General features: G+C 38.7%; 1 long non-coding RNA gene across 2 annotated transcripts in view; it reads right to left on the reverse strand.

Moving 5' to 3' along the window:
- Positions 1-27500, reverse strand: part of LOC134735993 (uncharacterized) — a 606060-nt gene that overhangs the window by 11416 nt on the left and 567144 nt on the right. The gene's annotated exons all lie outside the window — the stretch shown is intronic.

Here is a 27500-nt window from a genome sequence, read left to right on the forward strand (position 1 = left end):
GACACAATACCTAAAAAATTAATTAAGTTAGAAAAAATATATAATTTATAATTCTGTTTTGGAAAGTTTATCAAATATCAAAGGTTTAAAAACCTTGATATTATAAAATCAAATCCCAGGTTACCATAAGTCATTTACTTAGCCAAAACAGTAACTTAAAATTTTTTAAAAGGCAAAATCCTATACTCATTAAAAGGGAAGCCAGCTTTCCAAACAACCTGTCTCTTTTTTCCCCTTCTTCTTCCTATAGTTTATTCAAAAGGCAAACAAAAATCTTCCTTTATTTCTTAATATTACATGAAAATCTTGATCAAGAGAGAAAGTCAAATTTTACATTTGCATTAGTATACTCTTGATGTAAAACCCAATTTTTAATAAAACCTTGTAGGCAAATCTATTCAATTTTAAGCAGTTTAACCATAAGGTAAGATTCTTATAAACTTTTTATACTGCTTTACAATGTTTTGTTAAAGAGTAGGACAGTTTTAAGAAAACTGTGTTGTGTGTTTATTCTGATATTTACTATACATATAAACTGAATATTACCCCTTTACCTTTAGCCAATATGTTCACAAACAGAATTTCTTTTATGTGACTAATTTTTTTCTTATAAACTTTCCATAACATGTTCAACCCTTCAGGTTTATCCTATCTAAGTTGAAACAATCCTTAACCCTTTTAATCCAGGCAAAACAATCCACATTCCCATGACTTCTCATAATCTTTACCAAAAACACATTTTACTTTTCTTACACACCTTGCATGTAAAACTGTTTCTTCAGTAGTCTCAATTACATGTTACAGTGTCAACTCAGAAACTTTTATTTTCAGTGAAAAACATGGTAAGTAAACAATTTAATTATGTACCACCCATGGAGCCTAGGACACCAGACAGAAGTATAGATAAGGTCTGACTCTTTCCAGCATAGCCAGCAGCTGTGGCTAACTCCACATGTCCTAGGCTTTACCTAGAATCTAATGGCTCTAAAGCAGGTAAGTTGAACAATTGTCAAGTTAAAGAAGCAGTTTATAACATTATAGCATTTAGCAAACCTAATATTTGACCTGATTTAGACCAAAATGTCTAAACGTTGAAGACATTTCTTTTTACCAATAATTTTTAAAACTGTCTTTATTCCCTAAACCTCAATTGTGAAAAGCTATAAATTTTACATGAACTAAAGTTGTGTGAACTAAAGGCATTACAGTTCTTCTTTTTCTAACAATATTTGATTTAAGTGCTTATTATTTTGTAAACCGATTAATTAGACCTCCTTTATATAAACAACACACACACAACACATATAAATACATAGACAGACAGAAGATTCAATAGTTGTAGGATTTTTCATTTGCCAGTTTTTAAGTTTCTTAATTGTACTACTGGTTTTAGGCTGGAGCCCTTTGAGAAACAGGGCTGGGAAAGCATGCACTTTCCAGGGCCTGATAAGCACAGGTGGAAGACAAAACAGATCTCCAAAAATCAAGGGTCCCATTTTTATACCAGATCCTAGATCCCCAAAAAGGGAATCAGCATATTTTGTACGGGATTCTTTTCTGTCATTGGGAGGTGGGGATGTTTCTATGTCTTCCAGGTGGCCAAGAGCATGCTTTTCTAATCCAAATGCCAAAGAACCGAGTAACCCCCATTAACTGTCATTAGTCATCCATAAAAGCATATTTCCTATTTAGTTATTAGCAAATTTCTGTCATAATGCTAAGCAATTTTTGATACTCCCAAAAGTCAAAAACATCAGTCAACACAATGCAAAACAGAACAGAGCCATAGATTTTGAGAAGAATCTATCCACTTTTAATTTCTGGGGTTCCATGAGGGAAACAGAGGTTTTTCCCGAACTGGATCTGTGGTACCTCCTCTGTCTTTCCCAAGGAGTCCCTAGCTGTTAGAAATTATTTTCGGTCCTCTCCTGTGTGCATGAAGAGTGGCAATAAGACAAAATGGAAAAAAAAATAAGTCAACTGAGAAGAAAAAAAAAAACCTTTTATTCAGAAAAGTAAGATTCAAGAAGAGAAAAAAACAAAGGCCTTTTAACTATATGTATAGCTTGTATATCTGCTTTTAATCAAGCTGACTTTTAACCACAGAGCTCTTAAAAAAGAAGTCATTTTAAATCTCTTATTACCCAACTTTAGCCAGGCCAAATGGCTAATATTTCGGGCCTTTGAACTTTACCAAAAGTAACCTCACAGGTGAAACCAATAAGCCTTGACTAAGGTTATGACTTAACCATGAATGTACAAGGTATTTTCAAAGAGGTGGTAAACACTATTTATAAGATTTTGAGTCTACAAAGGTGGCTAAGAGAAAAATTCAAGAAGGGAAGTCAGAAGTTGTTCCTGGAGGGTAAGAGGATACAGTGGTTTATAACATTCTTATAACTGTTTTGTACAGAGACAGAAGCCAGAAGTATGGCAAGAAATTTTTATCCTTTTGCCAGCATGCCAGGCTTCTGGGTTCACTTTCCCTGAGCAGTTCTAGTGATCCTGCTTGCCACTCCATAGCCTTTGTGGCCAAGCAGTAACACAATGGAAAACTCATTTTCCATTTCATAGAAGGCTGCGTAATTCCTGTAAAGGGGGAGCAGATAAAGTGCTTATCTGAATACTTTAGAAGTTATCCCTCCTCAAGAGATTGCTCAGTTAGATTTTTGCTAGGGCTTTTCCAATTAAGTGTGGGCTATTTCTAGACCCCTGGGGGAGGACTTCCTAGGTTGAAGTTACTGGTTAACAATTTTGGTAGCTTTCCCCGGGGAATTAGGGCTATTAGAGAGAAAGATGAATTCTGAGGCTGGGTAAATAGTAAGTGAGCACCGATCTAGGAAATCATAATTTTGCCCCAAATAGGTGGGGGGGGAATAATTACCAGGGACCAGTGGGAGAATGGTAATTGGTCCCTCAAGTAGTATAAAAGGGTATGAATCTTTTCTTTTGGAGGGAGGGGATGCCATTTGCCCCACCCAACAGAATTTGGAGGAGAGTTGCTCAGAGAAGGAGATTAGCACAGAGTAGGCTGCTCTTCAACCTAAAAGGGAAATTTATCATTTTACTTTCCTCCACCAGAGTTACCCTCAGCTTTGTACTGTAGGAGTGTCTTCAGGGCAACCTGGAAGGGGCTAGCCAGCTTTTAAAGCAACCAATAGTTGGGCCTGCCTCTTGTCCTTGCATTTCTCCCTTTTCTTAGCCCTGTCCTCCTTATTCTACCTTCTGTTATAAAAGACTGAAGAGGCTAACCTGAGGACCTCCTGCACAGCAGCACAGGGTCCCAAGGCTGACATTTGTAATTTTCTCCCAGTTCATTTTAAGCCAAACAATATTACAGGAGAGAAAACGAGTTTTTCTTTTAAGTTTCAGGGAAATCAAACTTTTCCCAGTTTAGGGGGATCCACCCGAGGGGCATGTCCCGTGGTATGGAGATGCAATTACCCATCTGCAAAGAGAAAACAGAAGAGAAAAAAAGGCAAAAGAAAAAAGAAGTTGTCCCCCTTTTTTTCCTATTATCCTGAATGGGGAGTCCCATATTTTCCTGGATTCCAGAATGAACCAGTCTTACTGTGTACCCTTGGTCCCATATAATCACAATTACCCACTTGAGAACAAAGGAGATATTGAAGTGAACCCTGGGCCCCTGTCCATCCTTGAGGTTTTGAAATAACCCATCTTACTGATGGCAGTGGTGGACCATCTAGAGTGGGCACTAACATCATGCTGGGTGCAGTGGGGAGGCTTGAGCAGTGGTAGCAGGAGTGGCTTGGGGAGCAGCAAAGGCAGTGGGGAAACTCCTGTGCCACGTGTCTCCTGTGCCCTGAGGAACCCAACTGCATGACCCCCATTCTTGTGTTGCTGGGTGGGACCCACTCCCAGGCCCAGAGCCTCCGCCACTCCAGACCCTGTCCCCGTGTTGCCACTCTCGCCTGCTGCTGCTGCGGATAGGGCATGACGAGGAGGTAGACAGTCTCTGGAGCCCACCCTTAGGAACCTCCTGGAGTCTCCCACCCTGGGGGCCGCCATAATGGGGCCAGGCCGAATCACCTGCTAGCCGGGGAGCAGTGCAGTTGGGAAGAGAGGGACCCCAAAAAGGAGCTGGTCCAGGGGCAGTGACACGTTTGCACATGGAGCATGGGGGCCAGGCCTGGGGTGTGGAGCTGGGGCCGTTTCAGGGGCCCAGGGTGGGAACTGGGAGCAGTGCCCACTTCGGGGACCTGGTCAGTGGCACAGCCACAACATTTACCCCACTGAGGGCGCTAGGTTCCTGTGCCTTGTGAGGAGGCTCTGCATGGGGCTGCCTAGGGCCGCATCCCCAGGGACTGCCCTGCATCAGGGTGACCACCGATCCTGACACTCCTGACCGCTGGGACCAGGGCCTGCGATTCGCTTCTAGAGGCACTCCCTGGGCAGAACCATGAGCCAGGTGAGGGATAGCCCCAAGCCACTCCTGAATGCTGCGGACGTGGTAGGAGCTCATGGTGACATTACCCCTGCCCCAGATGCCAGCCTGGGCCCACTAATAACCTGGAGCTCCTGTCCCAGGCTGTGAAGGGGCATGACCAGGGCTGCATGCTCCAAAGAACCAGCAGGAGCTAGGGACAAGTGAGAGCCCCGCCATTCCAAATTGGTGGGGCAAGAGCTCCATGAGTGCAGCTGCAGCCACCCTGCCATGGCTGTGGACCCAAGCATCTCTGCACTCTCGGAAACCTGGGAAGGCCCCTCTGCCCCCACAGGATTGAGGATGCCTGCTTCCACTGCCTGGCTTTTCCCTGCTGTCAACATCTGCTCCAATCTTGGAACAAGGTCGGGGCTGAGCCAGAGTGCTGTTGCAGCCTCGCTGGGTGTGCACACGCTTGAGGAAGCGCTGACAGGCCAACCCCCTGCCACCTCGGTCCCCTCCAGACATTGAGTGTCAACAGGCATGGGAGGGAGGCCGACGGGGTGCTGAGGACTGCCCAGTGCTGGCCTGCAGGTACCCCTTGGCAAGAACAGCCTGGGCACATTGAACAGCGGCATGAGGCAGACAGGCTTTTGGGCAGAAGGGGGTGGGTCCCTTCTGAAGCCCCACCTTCAAGCCAAAGAGGACCTAAAGCCTGGGTGCCAGGCCACCAGTCCCACGGACCAGAGGGGGAATTTGTGGTGCTTTTCCCTGGGTCCTCCCATGGCTGCCCATGGGAGGCCTCAGACTCAGCCACACTTGAAGAGAAGATGGAGAGACAATGGGGAGATAGCGGGATGACCTGCCTGCAGAAAGGAGCTTTCCACTCCAGGGAGTTGAACACTCAATGAGATGACTGGTCGGCAGAGAGGAGCTTCCTACTCTAGGCTCTCCTCTCTGCTAGGAGCTGAACACTCATCGGGACACCCTGGCTGTAGAAAGGAGCTATCTACTGCAGGTCTCCTCTGAGCTGTTCTACCGCTCAATAAAGCCCCTTTTCGTCTTGCTCACCTTCTACTTGTCTGCAAACTTCATTCTTCCTGGTCACAGGACAAGAACTCAGGACCCGCTGAATGATGAGGCTAAAAGAGCAGTAACACAAACAGGGCTGACACATGTCCTTGCTCACCACATTGCGAGAGAAGAGAAGAGAAAAGTTGTGGCCCTTTGGGGAGCCCAGACCTGGGAGCTCCCCAAGCCAGGGCTGTGACTCCCTCTTTGGATCCCTGCAGTTCCTGGTGTCTGCAAGTTTCTGGGCACCACAGCATTCCCTGGTGCCAGCCTAGGAAGCTGCCTGTGGTGCACCTGGTCCAGCCACAGCCTCGCAGACAGCCAACACTCGTGTCGGCACCTGGAGCTGCCCACCCCACAGCAGTAGCCGGAGTGTCTAACTGGGCAGTGGCTGGACCCCATACTTGCTCACACACTCCTCGCTGCTCCACACCTGATTCGCAATCTCCCTTGAAAGTGTGGGATCCAGGCTGGTAGCATGAGATGAGTGCAGCCTGCCATATCAGGTAGGCAGAATGAGCCCAGTGGGCGCGAGCAAAACTTGGGCAAAGGCGCCACCAGCCACGGAGGTTTCTGGCCAGAAAAGTAACACCCCAAAGACCCCGTAACATTACCTTGTACCCCATAACCTTTCATTTCTGTTTCAATGGTAATCTGTTAGCCTGGGACAACCCTTCGTCTCTGTCCTATGGATCACTTGTGTCTTCTGCCTTGGGCTAGCCTATATCCTTATTTCCATGACCTTATAGTGACTCTCACTCAAAGCATTTTAGTAATAAAATGATTATCTCTTTTCTTATAACTCTGCTTTTCAGTTAATTACTGCAAGGGGGTGGACTTCTCTCCCCCTCCCTTAGAATATTACTTTGAAGGTCTTGATGCATCTTGAGAAGGGTGTGGAGGTAATTAGAGAAATGGAGGCTATAGGAGGAGGTGGAAGGAAACAAGAGGAATACTCATAGAAAGCCTTCATATGCACATGAAAATAGCGGGCCCTTGGATGCAAAAGGGCAATGTTTATTCACCCTCTGGGCAGAAAATAGTAACCTCTGGAAGGCTTGGGGCTGGCATAAGAACTTGCAAATAAAGGAAAAATTCCCCCTCCTCCCAAAGTGGTGCTTACTCAGAAAAACCAAAAGAAAGTAGATGGGATCCTTAAAGGTTCAGAGTGAAGCCCTATGCAGGTGAACAAACTACTTTTAAAAGCCACCAAAAACTTGGCTCCAGGGCATAACAGAAATGAAAAGCATATGGTAAATTATAAGGAGCTGGCAGAGCTAGAGTTCCAATTAGTGTCTGTCCCGGCCATACGCCAGCAGACAGAAGAAGAGTTGGAGGCTATCTGAGCTGGTAAAAACAAGTAAAAATCTCAGGGGATATCTGTAAGGAGCCCATATCTTTGCTGCCACAGAAACGCAGAGAGTCATAGGGAGTGTGTGTTTAAGAAGTCCTGTGGCATGCAAAGTGAAAGCAAAGAGGTGGACTTGCCCCTGAGGCAGATGGTCTGGCAGGTGCACAAGGCTATTTCAGAACACACATAGAGAAAACGGGAGAATGGGCCACTGGGCCATGCAGGGTTTTGGAAAAGAGCTAATTTTAGTCAAAAAACAGAGGAAACACCAAGACATTGCATGGTTTTAGACCTTAGCCTCACCACTCTTTTGAGCCTCCTTTCCAGAAGGGTCATCAGTGCCTCAGATCTACTTGGTATGGACCCTAAGTCCTTCCCACCTCCATGAGCAACCCATCATGGTGAGCTGAGAAATTAGCTGTGGGGAACAGAGTTATTTATGTCCAAGAGGAATTGTTCTGGGGGATGGTTAGTAAGCAGGAGAGAGAGAAAGGGGAGAAGTAAACAACACACGGGGGTCAAATGCCTCCAGCTGACGAAGGTGAGGCATAGAGATCTCTTACCACTAGGGAACAATCCAAGCCAAACAGCATCAAATATGTTAAGGGTAGAAGGTATCCAAGTCACATGGTACCAATATGTTAGTGATGGAGAATATCCACATGACCAGTGGCAAATTTGTACGGGTCTGTAGCAATCTCAATTCTTGCCTCCTCAGAAAAAAGAATTCAACTGAGGGGGCATAAGGCAGAAAAAGAGATGGAGGCAAGTTTCAGAACAGTAGCAGAAGCTTATTAAAAACTTTAGAGCAAGCAAGAAAGGAAAGTACATTTGGAAGAGACCCAAGTGGTTGACTTGGAGGACAACCGTGGTGTTTGACCTTTCAACTTGGGATTTTATATGTTGGCATACTTCCAGGGTCTCATGTCTCTTTTTCCATGATTCTTCCCTTAGGGTGGGAAACCTGCACATGTGGAAGCCTGGACAAAAGACCCCGAAAGTATGCCAACATATAAGACCTCAAGTCAAAAGGTCAAACACTACACTTACCCTTCAAGTTGCTCACGTGGGGCGTGTGTTTAAGAAGTTGTATGCATGCCCACCTGAGGCTTTCTTTTCTTTTCCGGTAGAAGGGCCCTGGAAGGTCATACTCTGCCATTTTGTCTTTTAGTGTGCATGCTTGAGCTTACTCGCCCAACTCCTGAAAGGTGCCAATTACCAGTTACAGATGTTTCCTGTCTATAGGGAGGCTGCCTTCCCCTGGTGCTTGTTGCGACCAATTATTATTTTAGAGAGTCAGTTAAAAACTGCCCGACCATCACCAGATGGTCACCTGACTTTCCTGGTGGGAGTGTAGGGAGGATCCTCTCCTGCCCTGCTCATGCCTGACTACCTACCTACTGTAACATTTCCACTTAATTCCAAAGGTGTATTTGAGAAAACATCAGACACTCTGACTACAGAACCCATGCTCTTAACTACTGCTTAATAATTAGAAGTTAGAATTGATATTCTCTTAATGTTAAGGCCCCTAACCAAAATCTATGTTTGAGTGAATGATTTGACCTACCCCTGCAACTGGGTTGAGAAAAAGGTACTTGTGAACTGGAGTAGAATTTTGAGTTTTTTGTTTGTTTTACTTTTAGTTTTGTTTTTTAAGTTATAAATATTACCAAGATAAAAGGACAATTAAGACCCAAGAGGTTTATATTGTAGTGAGAATGCAATACTTTGACTTGTACATTTTTATCAAAACAGGTATTTTTAGTCATTTAAGAGAGTTATAGAAAACACTCTAAGTCATCACGCTTTAAACACAATTTCAAGCAATAATTACTCCTCAATGCTAGTTTCCTGTGACTGCAGTAAAAAATGAACATAAACTTAGTACCTTAAAATAGCACAAACTTCTTATCACACAGTTCCAGAGGTCAGAAACCAGGCCTGGGTTAAAGTCAAGGTGTTAACAGGGCTGCGTCACTTTCTGCAGTCTCAAAGAAATAATCTACTTTCTTGCCTTTTCCTGCTTCTAGGGTCCACCTGTAGTCCTTGGCTCATGCTCTCTTCCACCATCTCCAAAGCTAGCAACTGCATTCTGATCTATATTTCCATCATAGTATCTCCTTCTTTGACTCTTCTGCCTCCCTCTTTTATCTTTCAAGATTCCTTGTAATTGGCTTTAAGGCCCACCTAGATAATATAGAATAATCTCCCCACATCAAGATCCTTAACCTAATCACATATGCAGCATCTCTTTTGACAAGTAAGGTAACTAGTCACAAATTCTAAGGATTAGGATGTTGATATCTTTGGAGGACTGCTATTCTGCCTTCTACATAATCTGACAATTAACAGCTACACAAAACAATGTAAATCAAGAGGGAAGTTATTGGATTCAATTAATCTTGAGAGACTAATGATTTTAAGAAGCAAAACAAGATATTTATCAACTCTAGATTTTGTTCTCTGAACAAAAGGCAAGTTAAATTCCAGTAAATTTCCTGAGCAGACTCTAACGTAGTCTGATTTTTAATAAAAACAAGACTCAATTATCAGCTATATGGCATTCTCAGTACATTAACCAACCTTCCCAGTGAGAACAAAAGAAAGTGATAGATAATTTCTTTAAAAAATACATTTTATTTATTAAAGGAGCAAGAAGGGATTAAGAAATATTTAAGTCAAATTCTAAAACTCTTAATTATAATTATCAAATAATTCTTATATTTAAAGCACCAATAAATATGAACACCATATGAAAAAAATTGCAAAATTACATAGAATAAAATAATTTATGAGCAAAAGCCAGTAGAATAAATAAAACAGCCAAATAAGATGGCATTGAGTACCCTTAGGAGGTAATTGTCTCCCCCACTGGCAGCATCAGTGAGGGCCGAGTGAAAGTATTTACTAATACTCCCCAACAAGCCATGTCAGATGACCTAAAATTCCACTTCCATGTTGGTACATTATAACAAAAGACCAAGTAGTGAGTCTAGACTTGCACCCATTTCCAAGTTCTATCAAAAGGTGCCCATCTCCCTCCCAAATAGAGGGTAAAGGAAGGATATCAAAGAGAAGGAATTTGGAGACAGGGATTCTTTATATCTGCAGAGGAAGTACTGAAAAGACCCTAGAATGACTCACACCTTAATGTGACTAGTATCAACACACAGAAAGGTTTGAGAACTAGACTACAGTGTAGAAAATCACACTATTTCAGAATGCCTCACAAGTGCTACACAAAGTAAACCAAAATAGCACTGCAAGGGCTGTGGATAGTAAATTGTTATTGGAAACACAGCTCAAAAGAGGAGGCCAGACTTGCACACTAAAATAAGATGAATCCCCAGTAAAATAGAAGATTTAAATAGAATCTGAAGTCTCATATGCCTAGGCTACAATAGAAAATTACTCATCATACCCCAAAAAACGGAAAACTACAACCTGAAAAAACAACAGAGGTCAAAATGCAAATTATTTACATATTGCAATGATCTGGCAAATATTATGAAGCAGAATTTATAAAAATACTCCAATGATCAATTATAAATATTGTTGGAACTAATAGAAAAAATATATAATCTTGGCAAAGGAGCGAAAGAAATAAAATAGAGCCAAATATAATTTACAGAATTAACAAGTACATTAACTGAGATAAAAATTCACTACATTAGCTCAACAGTAGATTAAAAAGAAAAGAGAAAAGAATCAAGAAACTTGAAGAAAGAATAATAGAATTTATCCATTATGAACAAGAGTTAAAAAAAATAGACTGGAAAAAAATGAAATTAGCCTTAGAGTCCTGTGGTGCAATAGCAAAAGATCTAACATCAAAGTTCCAGAATAAGAGGTGGAGACAATACCAGTAGACCATACTAAATTATAGAGGTATATTGTCATACTTGGAACAACTACTAAGATAAACAAAGTGATATATAGAAAGGTACTGTAAGTAAATCAAGATAGAATTTTAAAAGTATTCAGTTAAGAAAAGAGAAATATCAGAAGGAGGAACAGAAGAAATATATTGAGAATTTGTGACTTGTTACCTTAGTTGGCAAGAGTCTTTGCATATGTGATTAGTTAAGGATCTTGACGTGGAGAGATTATTCTAGATTATCTAGGTGGGCCTTAAATTAAATTACAAGAAATATTATAAAACACAATAAAACGGTAAGGGGTAGAATCTCAGGCCCGGTAGAATGAGAAACTTGGTTAACTTGCTCTCCCTCTAAAACACTGCAAACACGGTCAAGCATCACTCAATGACAGGGATACATCACAGAGTGTATTTACAGGAACCTAGGTGGTATAGCCTACTACACACCTAGGGTATATTGTATAGCCAATTGCTCCTAGGCTACAAAACCTGTATACATGTTACTGTCCTGAATACTGCAGGCAACTGTAAAACAAGAGTAAGTATTTGTGTATCTAAATATATCTATACTCAGAAAAGGTGCAGTAAAAATGTGGCATGAAAAATTAAAAAATGTAACACCTGTATGGTGCACCTACCATCAATGGAGTTTGCAGGACTGAAAGTTGCTTGGGGTGTGTATTAGTCCCGGCTCTCTTAGAGGGACAGAACTAATAGGATAGGATAGATAGATATGATATGATATATATGTCATATATATCTATATATGATATGATATAGATATACAGATATATATGATATGATATATAGCTATATCTGTAATATATATCATATATATTGGAATTTATTAAGTATTAACTTGCAGGGTCACAAGATCCCACAATAGGTTGTATGCAAGCTGAGGAGCAAGGAGAGCCAGTCCGAGTCCCAAAACTGAAGAACTTGGATTCCGATGTTTGAGGACAGAAAGCATTCAGCATGGGAGAAAGATGTAGGCTGGGAGGCTAGGCCAGTCTCCCCTTTTCTCATTTTTCTGCCTGCTTTATATTCTATGGCAGCTGATCAGATTCTGCCCACCAGATTAAGGGTGGATCTGTCTTCCCCAGCCCACTGACTCAAATGTTAATCTCTATTGGCAACACCAACACAGACACACCCAGGATTAATACTTTGTATCTCTCAATCCAATCAAGTTGCCACTCATTATTAACCATCACAGGGTGAGTTAGTGAATTACTCATGAGTTAATGTGAAGGCCCAGGATATTACTGTATACTGCTGTGGACTTTAAAAACACTGTACACTTAGGCTACATTAAATTTATTTTTAAAATATGTTTCTTTCTTTAATGATCAATTAAATTTAACTTTCTGTAATGTTTTTACTTTATAAACTTTTAAATTTTTTAACCTTTGTTTTTAAATAACACTTAAAACATAAACACATTGCACAGCTGCACAAAAATGTTTTCTTTTTTGTATCCTTATTCTGTAAGTTTTATCTATTTTTATTTATTTTTTTGCTTGTTTATTTTAAGAGACAGGGTTTCACTATATTGCCTAGGCTGGCCTCAAACTCCTGGGCTTAAGATAGCTTCCAGCCTCAGCCTCCCAAATAGCTGGGACTACAGGTGCATGCCACCACATTTAGCTTTCTATTTTAAATTTATTTATTTACTTACTTTTAAAACTTTTCGTGTAAAAACTAAGCCACAAACACACACATGAGGCTACGCCTACACAAGGTCAGGATCATCAGTGTCATTGTCTTCCAACTCTACATCTTGTCCCCCTGGAAGGTCTTCAGGGGGCAATAACATGCATAGAGCTCTCATCTCCTATGATAACAATGCCTTCTTCTGATATACCTCGTGAAGGACATGCCTAAGCGTTCTTCTTCAGGATATATCACTATTGTCAGAAATATGCCCATGGTTAGTTGTTTGGTTTATTTCATTGTTCCATCACAGACTTGCTTAATGCACCATAAGCATTCCTGTCTATTAATGAAAACCTTTTGTTGTTGGGGGTCCATATAACCTTTTAAAAAGTCTTGCTGAGGTCTTCAAAGCCTTCTGCTAAACCCTTCACTGCCAATTTTCTTGGGGGTTCTTCATCATTTTTGTATTATTGCTTTCAATGAAGCAGGTCCTTTAATAGCTTCCATCAGTTTCTTCTTGTTCTTCAAGATCATAGATCATGGTGGAATGGGATATGTGTGACTGGCAATAACTATCACTGAGTTTTCATCTTTGGAGCTCTTAATCACTTTTATTTATTTATTTATTTTTGAGATGGAGTTTCACTCTTGTCACCCAGGCTGGAGTTCGATGGAGCAAACTTGGCTCACTGCAACTTCCGCCTCCTGGGTTCAAGCAATTCTCCTGCCTCAGCCTCCTGAGTAGCTAGGATTACCGGTGTGCACCACCATGACTGGCTAATTTTGTATTTTTAGCAGAGACAGGATTTCACCATGTTGACCAGGCTGGTCTCGAACTCCTGACCTCAGTTGATCCGCCCACCTCAGCCTCCTGAAGTGCTGGGATTACAGGCGTGAGCCACTGCGCCCGGCCCTTAATCACTTTTAATTTTGCTTCCTGGTCAAGCTCTCAACCATGGCTCTTACTGGCAACATTAGCAGTGGATTTTCGACACTTAAGGGCCATGATGAACAAAATAACAAGAGATTTAAATCAAGCACAATAGAAAATGATGCAATTAAGAGACAGTAAACGCAAGATGTAAGAGGTTGATGCCTGCATAGCACAGCATACTGCTTTACAGTATACTTTTTTAATAAGTGAAAGAAGTACACTCTAAAATAACAGTAAAAGTATGTTAAATACATAAGCCAGTAACTGTTTTTATTATTATCAAGTATTATGTACTGCACATAATAGTATGTGCTATCATTTTAATATGACTGGCTGCACAGTAGGTTTATTTATACTAGCATCACCACAAACACCTGAGTAATGCATTGCACTATGATATTAGGATGGCTACAGTGTCACTGAGCAATAGGGATTTTTGAGCTTCATTAAAATGTTATGTGACCACTGTTGTATATGTGATCTGTTGTTGACCAAAACATCATTATGCAGTACAAGACTGTACAACGAAAGCAACCTAATAAACAACTATTTTTATTGCAAAACCAATGAAAATAAACCATTTCAGTACTCTAAAAATTAATCAAATCCACAGAACAACCCAAAAAATTGTCTATAAAAGAGAAACTATTGAACTGCAATAAGACAACAGAGGCCGTAACATTTTTACTTGAGGTTATTTCCACCCTTCCCCTCCAGTTCAGTGGTGCAGGAGTCAAAACTGAATGGTATTTCCGACAATGGAGAGCCCTAACTACTTTTGGAGTTCTGTTAGTGCACAATCCCCAGAGAACAGTCAATAGTTTATCTGAACTTACAGCTCCCTTAGAAATCTCTGTTCTTAGAGTAGGGTGGGTATTTGACTCACAGCTCAGCTTAGAGAGAAAAAAAATGCTATGCCTAACCTAGGACATTGCAAAAAAACAAATTCATAAACTGCTGGCAACATCTCAGCTATCTAAGGCTGTGATATCGATTGAGGCAAATAAGTACCTGAATGAGAATTGAAAAGCAAATCCTGGAGAATTAAATGACCACAGGAAAAGCTCCAAAACATTCCAAGGGATTTAAAATGATGCATGTATGTATGACAATATGGACATGCCCAGAAGAGGGAAAAACACAAGTCACTCAACTCTGACTGACCTTGCCACCCTGTAAAACAGGAAGTGAAAGCTAAAGCCTTTTTGAAAGCTCCTTAAAGTGTGAAGACATATTTTCTCACACAGATTCTCTTGACAAAGGGTAGAAGTCATTTGGGAAAGGCATTTAAGGAAATCTGGCCAATCACTGGCTGACCACTAAATTTACAATGACCCAGGTGTGATCACTAGGAATCCAGGCTTGAAATAAAAATTAATACTTATAAAAAATCTGGCAGAAATACCAGAGGCCATACACTAGAGAGAATATATAATTTAGAGAAATAGTCTAGGAGAGTGCTAAACAAATAAGCATGAACAAAAAACAATAGCATAACCACAAGAGCAAAGCCAACAATCACAAATCTTGGGGACATAAGAATAAGATACCAGAGTTGACAAAATATATACTTAAAATTTTCATTTCTGAATAAAAAATTATAAGACAGGGAAAGAAACAAAAATATATCACATACTAATGGGTATAAAAGACACTAGAAAATAGCACTAAGGGATAACTAGATTTTGGACTTAGTAGACAAAGGCTTTTAATCAGCTAATGTAACTACCTTCAAAGACTTCAGGAAATCATGTTTACAGAATTAAATGAAAGTATGACAAAATGTCTCCTCAGAGAATATCAATAGAGAGAAATTATTTTAATACAATCAAATAAAGATTCCGGAGCTGGGAAATACAATAACTGAAATTAAAAATGGACTAGAGGAGCTCAACAACATATTTGAGCGACAAAAGAAAGAATCAGCAAATCTACCTGATGAACAAAAAGAAACAAAAAGAGTAAAGATAAAAAAGAGCACATCGGAAACCAGTGGGACACCATCAAGAATACCAACATATGCATAATGGACACACAGAAGGAGAAAATAAAGAAAAGGGGCCGATTAAGTATTTGAAGAAATAATGGCTGAAATCTTGCTAAGTCTGATTAAAAACACTAATCTATTGGTCCAAATAGCCCAGGAAATTCAAAATAGTATAAACTGAAAGAGAACCACATCAAGACACACCACAGTCAAACTGAAAAAGTCTAAAACAGGGAGAAAAATCTTGAATGCAGCAAAGGACAATAATTTAATAGAAACAAGTTTTTTCAATAAGATTGGCAGCTGACTTCTCATTAGAAATCTTGAACAACATAAGACTATTGTGGGGTGTTATCTTCAAAGAATTGAAAGAAAATGACTATCTCTCCAGAATTATAGAGAATCTCCTCCTAGAAAATCTCCTTTATAAAATCTCGTTCAAAAATCAAGGTGAAATTAAGACGTTGTTAGCATATCAGACTTACAGGAAATACTAGAGATAATCCTTCAGACTGATGTGCAAGGATCATCCACATCAGCCTGATTTCCTTGGCTTCTGGTGAGTACCTCAGGTGGCTTCTACTCCTGGTAGCGAGATACATATCTGACTTCTAACATACAGAGATCGCATGGTGATAGAAGAAGCAAGAGAGGGGAAAGGTGCAGGGCTCTTTTTCTCAAGCTGCTCTGGGCTAGGGAGAATGGGTGGGGGTTAGGGGAGGGTAGGAATACGATCTCATGGGAGCTAATAGAATGAGAACTTGCTTATTATCACAAGTACAAGGACGATAGCATCAAGCCATTCATGAGGGATCCACCCCCATGACCTAAACATCTCTCACTAAGCTCCCTCTCCAACACTGGGGATCAAATTTTAACATAAGGTTTGGAGAGCCAAATATGCAAACTATAGTAATTCCTTACACATAAAAACCTATGATAGGGAAATGAATAGAGACAGGAAAGATTAGTAATTGCTTAGGGGTGGCGAAGGAAAAGTAAGATGGAGGGTGCTAGAAAAAGGATATGTGGTTTCTTTGTGAGGTGATAAAAGTGTTCTAAAATTCACTTTGGCAATAGCTGTACATGTCTGTGGATATACCAAACCCAACTTGAAATGTGCACTTTAAATGAGTAAATGGTATGGTATGTAAATTGTATCTCAATAAATTTGTTAAAAATTAAATTTAAATTAAAAAAAAACAGTAATTCCTGATTTGAAGACATCTCTATTAGTTTCCTTTTGCTGCTGCCACAAAATTGTACCACAAATTTAGTGTCATAATACATCACAAATTTATTATCCTGCATTTCTGGATGTTAGAAGTCAGATATGTGTATCCCTGGGCTAAAATCAAGTTAATGACAGGGCTCTGTTCCTTTTGGATTCTTCAGGAGAAAATCAAAATCCTTGTCTTTTCCAGCTTCCAGAAACTGTCTGTATTCCTTGGCTCATGGTGTCTTCCTCCACCTTTAAAGCCAGCAATCTCATCACCTTGACCTCTACTTCTATAATCACATCTCCTTCTGTGACTCTTGCCTCCCTCTTACATTTTAAAGGCATCTTGTGAATGAATTAACATTAGCCCCCCCCCCCCGACCTCCAGATAATCCTAGATCATCTCCCATCTCAACATCATTAACCTAATCCCTTATCCAAAGTTCCTTTTACCATGTAGGATAACAAAGTTACAGATTTCTGGGATTCACAGAACAGTGTCCTCTACCCACCCCACCAAAAAATGTGGACACTATTCTGCCTACCGCATCTTCTAAATACACCCTTAGTAATTTAATTTATCACCTTATATATAAGCCGTTTAATTATTAGAGGCCACTTTAAAAGGAAAGAAAATGCTTTTGTTTGTTTTGGAGAACTCCTTATTCAGCCATTCGTTTTTGACAACAATTAAACAAAAGGCCCAGTTGTCTATCAAGATCTATCAAGAATAATATAAGTGATTTTTATTTCCTAGGTTTTTAAATCCTTTTCTTCCTTAACTAAGCAAGTATTCTTTATATAATTTCTATTATTAATATAAAGGAAGAGAGTGAGAGAAACGAACAGTTTTAGTCAACCTTAATTCTCAAAGCAGGATTAAAGTGCAAGTCCTATATCAGCATCAGGCAACTAGGGGTCTGTATTGATGTCATATAGTTCATCCTATTACTAGTTCTTTTGTCCAGTCAAACAAAAGCTGCAGTCTTATGTGGTTACTAATAGATTCCTTGGAAATGGTAAATAGAGGAACTCCAATAGGATATTAAGACCTATTGATTTTACCTCCTGGAAATCTCTCTATGGCATCCACATCTGTCCTTCAGTAATGCCAACACTATAATCCAGGTCACCCTCCTCTCTTACCAGAATTATTGTGAAAACTTCTTAATTGGTCTCTTTTGAAATAGGCTGAATAAGAAGAGCTATCACTTATGGAGCAATTGCTATGAGTCAGAAACTCTACTAAGTGCTTTGTATTTATCATCTTCTATAATCTCCATCACAACCCTATGGGATTGATGCTATACCCATCAGCATTTGACCAATGAGGAATCTGAAGGTTTGAAAGATTTAGTTACTCTATGTAAACTGTGGAGCAGCAATTATCCAAACCCAAAATACATGCTCTTTAACCCTATGTTACAACCCCATAATCCCAACTCCCCCTCCGCCTTGCCTTGCAATCCACACTGTAGCTGGAGTGATGTTTCTAAACTACCAGCCTTCTTAACTCTTTGCTTAATGTTTCCAGAAGTGCATCATTAACCTCAGTGTAAAATCCAAAGCCCTTAACATAGCACTCAAGGCCTGATATTACCCATTCCCTGCCTACATGTCAAGACTCCTCTGATTTATCTCCCTATATCACACAATCAGAGCTCCTCTTGCTGAACACATTGGGTTCCTTAATGTGCCTATGCCTTCTTGACTCCACACCTTTGTTCATGTTGTCCTTGCTGTTGCATGTAATTCACTCTCCTATTCTGCCCCCTCCACGCATACCACTCTTACTTCAAGACTTAAGTCAAGTTACAATTCCTTTCCCAGATACCCAGGCAAAGTTATGCACTTCATTATCCACAATATTTAGTCAATCTCCTATGCTAGGATGTGCTTTTTGTAGTAGGCTTCGTTTACCTTTTAGTCGCCTCCACTAGACTAGAAGGACTTGCAGGGCAGAGATTGTTCTACTGACATTTATGTCAACAGTATGTTGTATGATGCCTGACACATGGTCAGCATATAAGCATGCACTCTCAAAAAGTATGTCATCTAAGAGTAACTGGTTTAGGTTACATGGACATCTATAGATATAACCAAGTTTAAAATCTATATACAACTTCAAATAACAAACATTCTGAGAACGATATTTTAACCTTCTCATCCCTTCATTTGTGTGTACGCAAATTTGGTAGAAAGCCTCTATAATGAACCCCAATATTCTCCACCTCCTAGTATTCTGGCCCTGTGTCATTATGTCCCCTTGACTGTGGGGTGGGCCTACACTGAGATGCTTCTAAGGAAAAGAAATAATGGGATTTCACTTCCAAGGTTAGGTTATATAAAAATAAAATAAAAATTCTAGCTTGGGTTCTTCCAATCTCTCTTCTCTCTTCCTTTTATTTTCTCTCTCTCTGAATTAAAGAGCCATTTGTGAGCAGCCCAATGGAGCTGGTATCTTCAGCCAGCTGCCACATGAGTGAGCCTGAAAGTGGATCATCTCCCAGTCAAGCCTTTAGGTGACTGCAGCCCCAGTTCACACCTTGATTGAAGACTTGCAAAAGACCCTGTGCCAGAACCACTCAGCTAAGCTTCTCCCAAATTCTTCACTTACCAAAGTTGTTAAGTAAAAATGTGTATTATTGTTTTCAGCCACTAAATTTTGAGGCAACTTGTTATGCAATGTTATAACTAATAGAGCAGGTATGAAACCCGAGGACCATCTCTCACAATCTGTGGGAAATGGTAAATAGAGGAACTTCAACTGGATACTAAGACCTATTGATTTTATCTGTGGGAAGGAGATTGAGGAAATAAGAAAAAATGGAGTGGAGTAGTCAGGAAAAAAAAGTAGGTAGGGCAATTTAGAAGTGCCAGGTAGAAGCCTTTGCCTTTGAAATCTTCTTGAAAAATAATTTATTTTGAGACAGTTTTTAAATTCTAACAAGTAGATATTAATTCATTTGCTCTCTTTTAAAATATAAAGTTCCTCTGGGGGAGCTATCATCTATTTAACCTCTTGGAAGGAGTGATCTGATTAAATAGTAAAATGGGCTCTAAAATGTGACTCAGTATGAAGATAGAGTGGAGAGAGGAACAGAGAATTTGGAAGCATGAAGAGATTTGGCCTGGATGAATGATATCATTGAAAAGTTTGGGCAACAAAAGGGGAATCAGCTAAACGGGGGATGAAGGGAGAGAGCAGCAAGTGATGGTAGAGACACTTTTTTCACTGTACGTATGCACTACAGAAGGTTGTTTTGATATACCCCATTTTCTAATGTCTCTAGAATAAGTTTTCCTTTGATTATGAGCAACATAAAGAAGTGAGCTATTTTATGCATTCATGACATTGGTTTGTGTAAGAGTCAGTTTTTAAAACTAGTTTGAGTTAAGAGCTCTTGATCCACATACAAAAGAATTCCTAGAAGGGGCTAAGAATCTCTCTATGACAGTTATTTTTCCCTTATGTTCGTAAAGATTCTAAACTCCATATGGCTTGCAATCTGATTCATAGGATGAAAAAAATCAGATAGGACGAATTTTGTCTCCATTTTAAATCATATATTCAACTTTATTCTAAGCCAAAGAATAAACTCATATTGGTAAGAAAATGAGCATCTTAATTTACTACTTTTTACTGGGGTGGTGGCACTATCTTATGCCACATCTTTATAAGTAGAACTGCTGTATTAAAATTTACATTTGGATTTCCAACAAACAACAAAACTATAATCATCTGTTAAATTATTTAAAATAAATAACGAAATAGCATTCATTAGGAGAAATGCACTCACCTAGAGAAGGGCTAAATACTTCGAAGCTGATCATCCAATGTATCGACAGGAGACAAACAGTTCTGTGATGGATATATTCTTGTTGACCTTGTAATGTGACTGTCACTAATCCTCCAAATGCAAATATGCTCTTCTTTACTCTTTTTCTGAACAGACAGAAACTAATTTGTCAGCATGTCAGCTTTAACTAGCCTAGATGAAGCTAAGCTAATTCAATAGAAACTGTTCAATAGCTTTGACCGACCTGACAGTGTCAGTTAAAGTGGCTCTATGCCCCACTGTCTTTCATTATTCCCAATTCTTTCATTAGAATGCTTGAATACCAAGTAAAATAATATGCTAAGTAGCCAATAGGCTCTACGTTTTTCTCAAGGACATTCTTTTGGTATCAAAAACTGTCAAGCGGAAAAACATGTACTGTGAAGGTGAGAGGACACTAATTAAATATACATAGCTCTAGCCAAAGAAGCATGAGGCACAGCTTGCAAAATGAAAACACTGCCTGCCTGACTGAGGTCACAGCTGTTTACTGGCCTCAGTTCCTAAGCTGCAGTTTTCTCTTGGAGATCATTTAACATTCCTGTATTTAGGTTAGGCACAGGCCATCCTCACGGAATGCTGCACAGTTCCAAGTGCAAATATTCTTGTTCAATTAAGCATATTTTATCCTTAGGTCACTGAACTTCTCTACCTCTTTAGATTCATGTACTGTTTTTAAAGTATTAAAAGTTATTCTGACCCGTGCTAGATATGTAATGAGAGCAAGAAATAAACTGGTTGGGTAAGCCAGAAAATAAAATAAAGGTTGTTCTTTGGCAGTGTTTATAGGGAGGGATAACCCTTCTTATCCATGGGTTCAGCATCTTTGTTTTCAACAAACCATGGATTGAAAATACTGTTAAAAAAAAAAATCCACAAAGTTCCAAAAAGCAAAACTTGAATTTGCTGCACACCAAGTACTATGTTGAATTCATGCAACTGAAGTGACGTGTAGGAATTCTATTAGGTATTACACGTAATCTAGAGATGATTTAAAGTATACGGGAGGATGCACATAGGTTATATGCAAATACTCCACTATTGTATATAAGGGACTTGAGCATTTGTGGATTTTGGTAACCAATGGGGGGGCCTAGAATTAATCCCCTACAGATACTAAGACATGATTTTGTAATGTAGTGATGCTCTAGAGTCAAGCAAACTTCTTTTGAAACCTTAATAATATTTAATCATGGGCATGTCTATGCCTCAGTTTCCCCATTTTAAACAGGCTAATGGTAATAAGTTTCCTTACTTCAGAATTATTGTGAAAACTAAAAGAGAAAATACACGTGAAACTTTTAGCACAATGTCTGGCACTTAGTATGTTCTCTAAAAGCTGTAACTACTAGTATAGGTTGGAATTTAAGAAACAGCACTTTGAAACAGGACAGTCTAGATGGCTCTTCCTCTTTCTTAATTAAATCTACCTTTCACCTCTGCCTTAAACACTCCACCTTTGGTGTAACTGACCTAAAAACAGTTGGTTTGATAATCTTTAAGCATCACAAGGCCAGTGGCTTTTTTCAACCTAAAATAGCTCCTAAAATTTGACCATTTTAGAGGCATAGCAATCTGACTTCATAAAGTCTATTACAGAAGAGTGACTTATAGGTGAAAATAAGATATGTCTATGCTAGACATTTTGATTATATTTATACTCTGATTCTCAAGGAACAAAATGTCTTTAAAATAAGCTCTGTATTTAAGAAACAATAAAAATTATCAAACACAAAATACATTTCTGTGCTCTGGAAACCAAGCATAGCCGAAACACTATTGTATAGATTATGTTTGTCCATTTCCAATTCAGGGTAAACAACACCAACTGTAAGTAAAATAAAGCCAACATTTCCCAGTCCTCTTCCCTAAACTCCCAAATGCACACTGGATATTTTACAAACCATTTGCCTATTATTTAATATATCCAAATATAAAACCCTGTATTTGTTAGGTCAACATACACTGTTATGTTATTTATAAAGTTGATCCCTGGTAAAGACATTCTGGATGAAGAAGTATATCATAAGAATGTGATGCTTTGACTAACAAAAGTGGCAGATATAATTTTTCATAAAGGATTACTCCAGTTTACTTTAGACAAGTGGTGAATATTTACTCTCTTCTCTGATTCTTGAATTAGGCTTCTCTTTTTTCCCAAAGTATCAATGGTTTTCTTATTTAAGAAGAATACAGAGGTTTATTTGTATACTCTGAATTTTAAAATATTGCATAAATTTTAAGAAATAAGAGTAAATAACTTAGAATATGCCACTCAGAACACTCAAAGATAAACGCTGTTAACATCTTAGTCATTTACCTTCCATATTTTTTAAAGATACATTTACATGTAAAAATACATTCACAGAGAGTTTAAAAGAATGCGTTTATTCCATAAATATACATATTTTAACTTTTTTTCAAATTAACAATAGACTTGAGACATCTTTTCATGACTGTATTCATAAAACTACATCATCACTTTAGCCCTTTACTTTTTATTTTTTTTGAGAGGGAGTTTCGCTTTTGGTGCCCAGGCTGGAGTGCAATGGCGTGATCACGGCTCGCCGCAACCTCCACCTCCTGGGTTCAAGTGATTCTCCTGCCTCAGCCTCCCGAGTAGCTGTGATTACAGGCATGGACCTCCAAGCCCGGCTATAGGCCTTTACTTAAAAAGATACGTGGAATACTAAAAAGCTGAACTCATAGAAGTAGGGAATAGAATGTGGTGGTTACCAGAGACTGAGGGATGTAGGGGTGGTTGGGGCAACGAAAGACGTTGATCATAGGGAACAAAGTTTCCATTTTAAACAGGGGAATAAGTTCTGGTGATCTATTGCACAGCATGGTGACTACAGTTAAAAATAATGTATCGGCCAGGAGCAGTGGCTCGCGCCTGTAATCCTAACACTTTGGGAGGCCAAGACGGGCGGATCACCTGAGGTCAGGAGATCGAGACAAGCCTGGCCAACATGGTGAAACCCCGTCTCTACTAAAAGTACAAAAAGTAGCCAGGATTATGCCTGTAATCACAGATACTCGGGAGGCTGAGGCTGGAGAACTGCTGGAATACAGGAGGCAGAGGTTGCAGTGAACCGAGATTGTGCCACTGCACTCCAGTGTGGGCAACAAAGCAAGACTCTGTCTCAAAAAAAAAAAAAAAATTGTATATCCTGTATTTCAAAATTTAATGAATTTTAAATATTCTCACCACAAAGAAATAATCAGTATGTGATGTGATGAATATGTTAATTAGCCTGATTTGATCTTTCCACAATGTATTCATGTACCATAAATATATAAAAGTATTATTTGTCAATTAAAAATTAATTTTAAATAAATAAATTAGAGAAAATGTAAAAACGGCTTCTTATTTTCAAGACTATTGTTTCAAAATATTCTCCTCCTAAATTTCTGATGTAATTTCTACTTTCTGTATTTTAGATGGTTCACATCTCCTTTACTTTTATAATCTAACACTTTGGCTATGGCTAAGGTTTTATAAATCAATACCCAAATATAGGCAGAACCTGAAACTGATTTAAATATCAGTAAAAAAAATTAAAAACTTCTCTGTCATGTATTAAAACAGCTAATTAGATTTTACTATGTAGCAAGTACCATGCCAAAGTTTTTCACAGATTAATTCATTTAATCTTTTCAACAGTCATGCAAGGTAAGTAGTATCCTCATTTAACAGATGAGGAATCAGAGTTTAAACAATTTGCCAGCAGCCAGATGGCTAGGAAGTTGTGGAGCCAGAATTTAAACCAAAATAGCCTGAATTCAGAGCCCACATGCATAACAACTCTGCCTTAGTGCAAGAGATAGCTGCACAACAGTATGCAAATGAATGATATATGATCTGCAATATAAAACAATAAGCGGTAACTGAACATGGTGGTGCATACCTGTAGTCCCAGCTACTCAGGAGCCTGTGGTAGGAGGATCCCTTGAGCCCAAGGGTTCCAGGCTAGCCTGGGCAAAATGGCAAGACCCTGTCACTAAGGAAACAGTTTTTAAGAGTCAGTAAGTGGTATTGTGAAGTCCACTATAGTGGAATTTCAAAGAAGATTCTGCAATGTGTTATAAAGAATAATAACATATTAGACGCAAGTTTTCTGAAGAAAAAACAGTACCTATCTCATTCCTACTTTGCCCTCATAGTAATGCACCGTTTCTGCTCATGTGTGAGTTTCCAAGTTACAGGTTGCTTTTTGGTTTGTTCTGCAAGAACAACTAATAGCTGCCAACTTCTCGACTTGTCAAAATTGTATATTTTAGGTATCTTGGTTGGCATAGAGCAAGCTTAAAAAAGAGGAAGAAAAGGGGTTTATATATTTTGTGCTAATATCATAAGTGAAAATGCTGCTATATACACTGTACATTGAAATCTAAGCACCTCAACAAGATTAGAGTACACAAATAGTTTTCATCATCCACTTTTAATTTCACTAATAGTTCTCTTTATTTTACAGTAGCTGAAGTGAAATGCCCTATTATTTTTCACACTTGATAGCTAAAAGATAAAGAGACAAGAGAGGAGAAATTTCAGTAAGATTTCAAGAAAATGCCTAAAAATTATGACCTCCAATACTTATATTAAATGATCTAACCCCAGTACAAAGGAACACATTTTTTTTCTGGATGAAATCTGATAGCCTCTAGCTGTTACTAAAGCTTAGCGGATATTGGATGTATCAAGCATGTCACTGAGATATGTGAATAACAAAAACAGGATTCAGATATAGAAACATTAATAAAAAAAGCCTATAGCATGATTTTTCTTAAAAAAAGATAGATGGTATAATCATAAATAAAAAATGAAATACGGGTACAGTTAAAGAAGATATCAGAAAGGTTTTTCAAAAACCTTATGTCAGTAAACTTGAAAAGTTAGATGAAATGAAAAACTTCCTGGAAATACATAAATTACGAAAACTGACTCAAGAAGAAATAAAAGTATGTGAAGATTTAAATAAGTATGATAGAAATTAAAGCAGTTACTTAAAAACTTCACACAAATTAAGTAAGCACCAGGCCCAGATAAAATTTACAGGCAAAACTTTCAAGGAACTTTTCAATATTATGCAAACTCTTCCAAAAAAATAAAATAAGAAGCAATATTACACAACTTATTATGTGAGGCTGTTATAATCATGATAATAAATTCAAAGAAGGATAGGAAGAGAAAACACAATTATAGGTGATTTCAATTATGACCACAGATGCTTTAATCCTAAACAAAAAGATAACTAAATCTTACAGTGTATGAAAAAGAAAACACACCATGACCAAACAAGATAATATATAATATTATATGTAGTAATTAGATGATAAACAGTAGTTTCCAATAGCACAAAAATATGCAATAGTTGGGTAAAAGTCTAACAAAATACATGCAATAGCTACATGTTAAAAAACACAAAACACTGATGAAACAATAAAAAATGCCTTAAAATTGTTCATATGTTGGAACATTCAATATTTTCAAGATGTATGTTCCCTAAAAATGATCTGTAATTGCAATGCGATTCTGATAAAATTATCAGAAAAAATATTTATAGAAATCAACAAGCTTATTCTAAAATTAACATTGAATAGCAAAGGAATTAGAATAGCCCAAAAAAAGTTGAAATTCATTAAGTTGGAAAACTTTAACTGTCTTATTTCAAGACTACCATAAACTAAAGTAATCAAGACAGCATGGTGTTGATGAAAGAAAAAATATATAGATTAATAGAGCATAATAAAGATTCCAGAAATAGATTCACAGGTAAATATCCAAATAATTTTTGACCAAGGTGCAACAAATAGTGTTTGAATTATTGGAAAGCCATATCCCGAACAATGACCCTTGATTCATACATCCCACTACATACAAAATTTAAGTCTAAATAGATAACAGACCTAAATATAAAACCTAAATTATAAAACATTTAGCTGAAAATATAAGGGAAATTCTTCATGATCTCGAGTTAGGCAAAGATTTCTTAGATATGACACCAAAAGCAAAATCTATGAAAGTAATGGATACACTGGATTTCATCAATATTTCAACTTTTTTTCCTGTATTGAGGTAAAAATAATAAATAAATAAATAAACAAACAGAAAAACAAATAAGTAAAAGTTTTTAAAACTTCCATTCTTTGAAACAGAATGAAAAGATAATACAGACTAGGAGAGCAAATTTGAAGAACACATAACTGATAAATGACTGATACCTAAAATATATAAAGGATATTAAAAATTAAAAAAATTATAAAATATAAAGATGAATGAAAAGTGGGCAAAATATTTGAACAGATACTTTAGCAAAGAAGATAAATTATCATCAAATGAGCACATTGCTTTACTTTGGTTTTACCTCTCCAAATCGCATGCTATAATTTGATCTCTGATGTTGGAGGTGGAGACTAATGGAAGCTGTTTTGTTTATGGGGGCAGATCTCTCATTACTGGCTTTGTTCAGTCCTTTAGGTAATGAGTGAGTTTCCACTCTACTAGTTCCCTCAAGAGCTAGTTGATAAAAAGAGCCTGATATCTCCCTTCCCTCTCTCTCTTGCTTTCTCTTGGATGTGATCTCTGCACATGTGGGCTCCTCTTCCTCTTCTGCCATGAGTGGAAGCAGCCTGAGGCTCTGAGCAGATGCATATGCTGGTGCCATGATTTTATACAGTCTAAAGAACTATGAGCCAAATAAATTTTTTTTCTTTTTAAATTACCCAACCTTAGGTATTCCTTTATAATAACACAAATAGGACTAAGACAGACATGGAAAAAAAAAAAGTTCAAAACTGTTAGTGGTTAGAAAAAAGCAAATGAGGCCGGGCGCGGTGGCTCATGCCTGGAATCCCAGCACTTTGAGAGGCTGAGGTGCGCGGATCACGAGATCAGGAGATCGGGACCATCCTGGCTAACACGGTGAAACCCCCGTCTCTACCAAAAATATAAAAACTGAGCTGGGCGTGGTGGCGGGCGCCTGTAGTCCCAGCTACTCGGGAGGCTGAGGCAGGAGAATGGCATGAACTCGGGAAGCGGAGCTTGCAGTGAGCCGAGATAGCGCTACTGCACTCCAGCCTGGGTGACAGAGCAAGACTCCGTCTCAAAAAAAAAAAAAAAAAAAGCAAGTGCTAGTAAGTATTTAGAGCATCTGGAATTCTGTCAAAGAT

This window comes from Symphalangus syndactylus, chromosome X, assembly GCF_028878055.3.
Source record: "Symphalangus syndactylus isolate Jambi chromosome X, NHGRI_mSymSyn1-v2.1_pri, whole genome shotgun sequence".
Taxonomy (NCBI): domain Eukaryota; kingdom Metazoa; phylum Chordata; class Mammalia; order Primates; family Hylobatidae; genus Symphalangus; species Symphalangus syndactylus.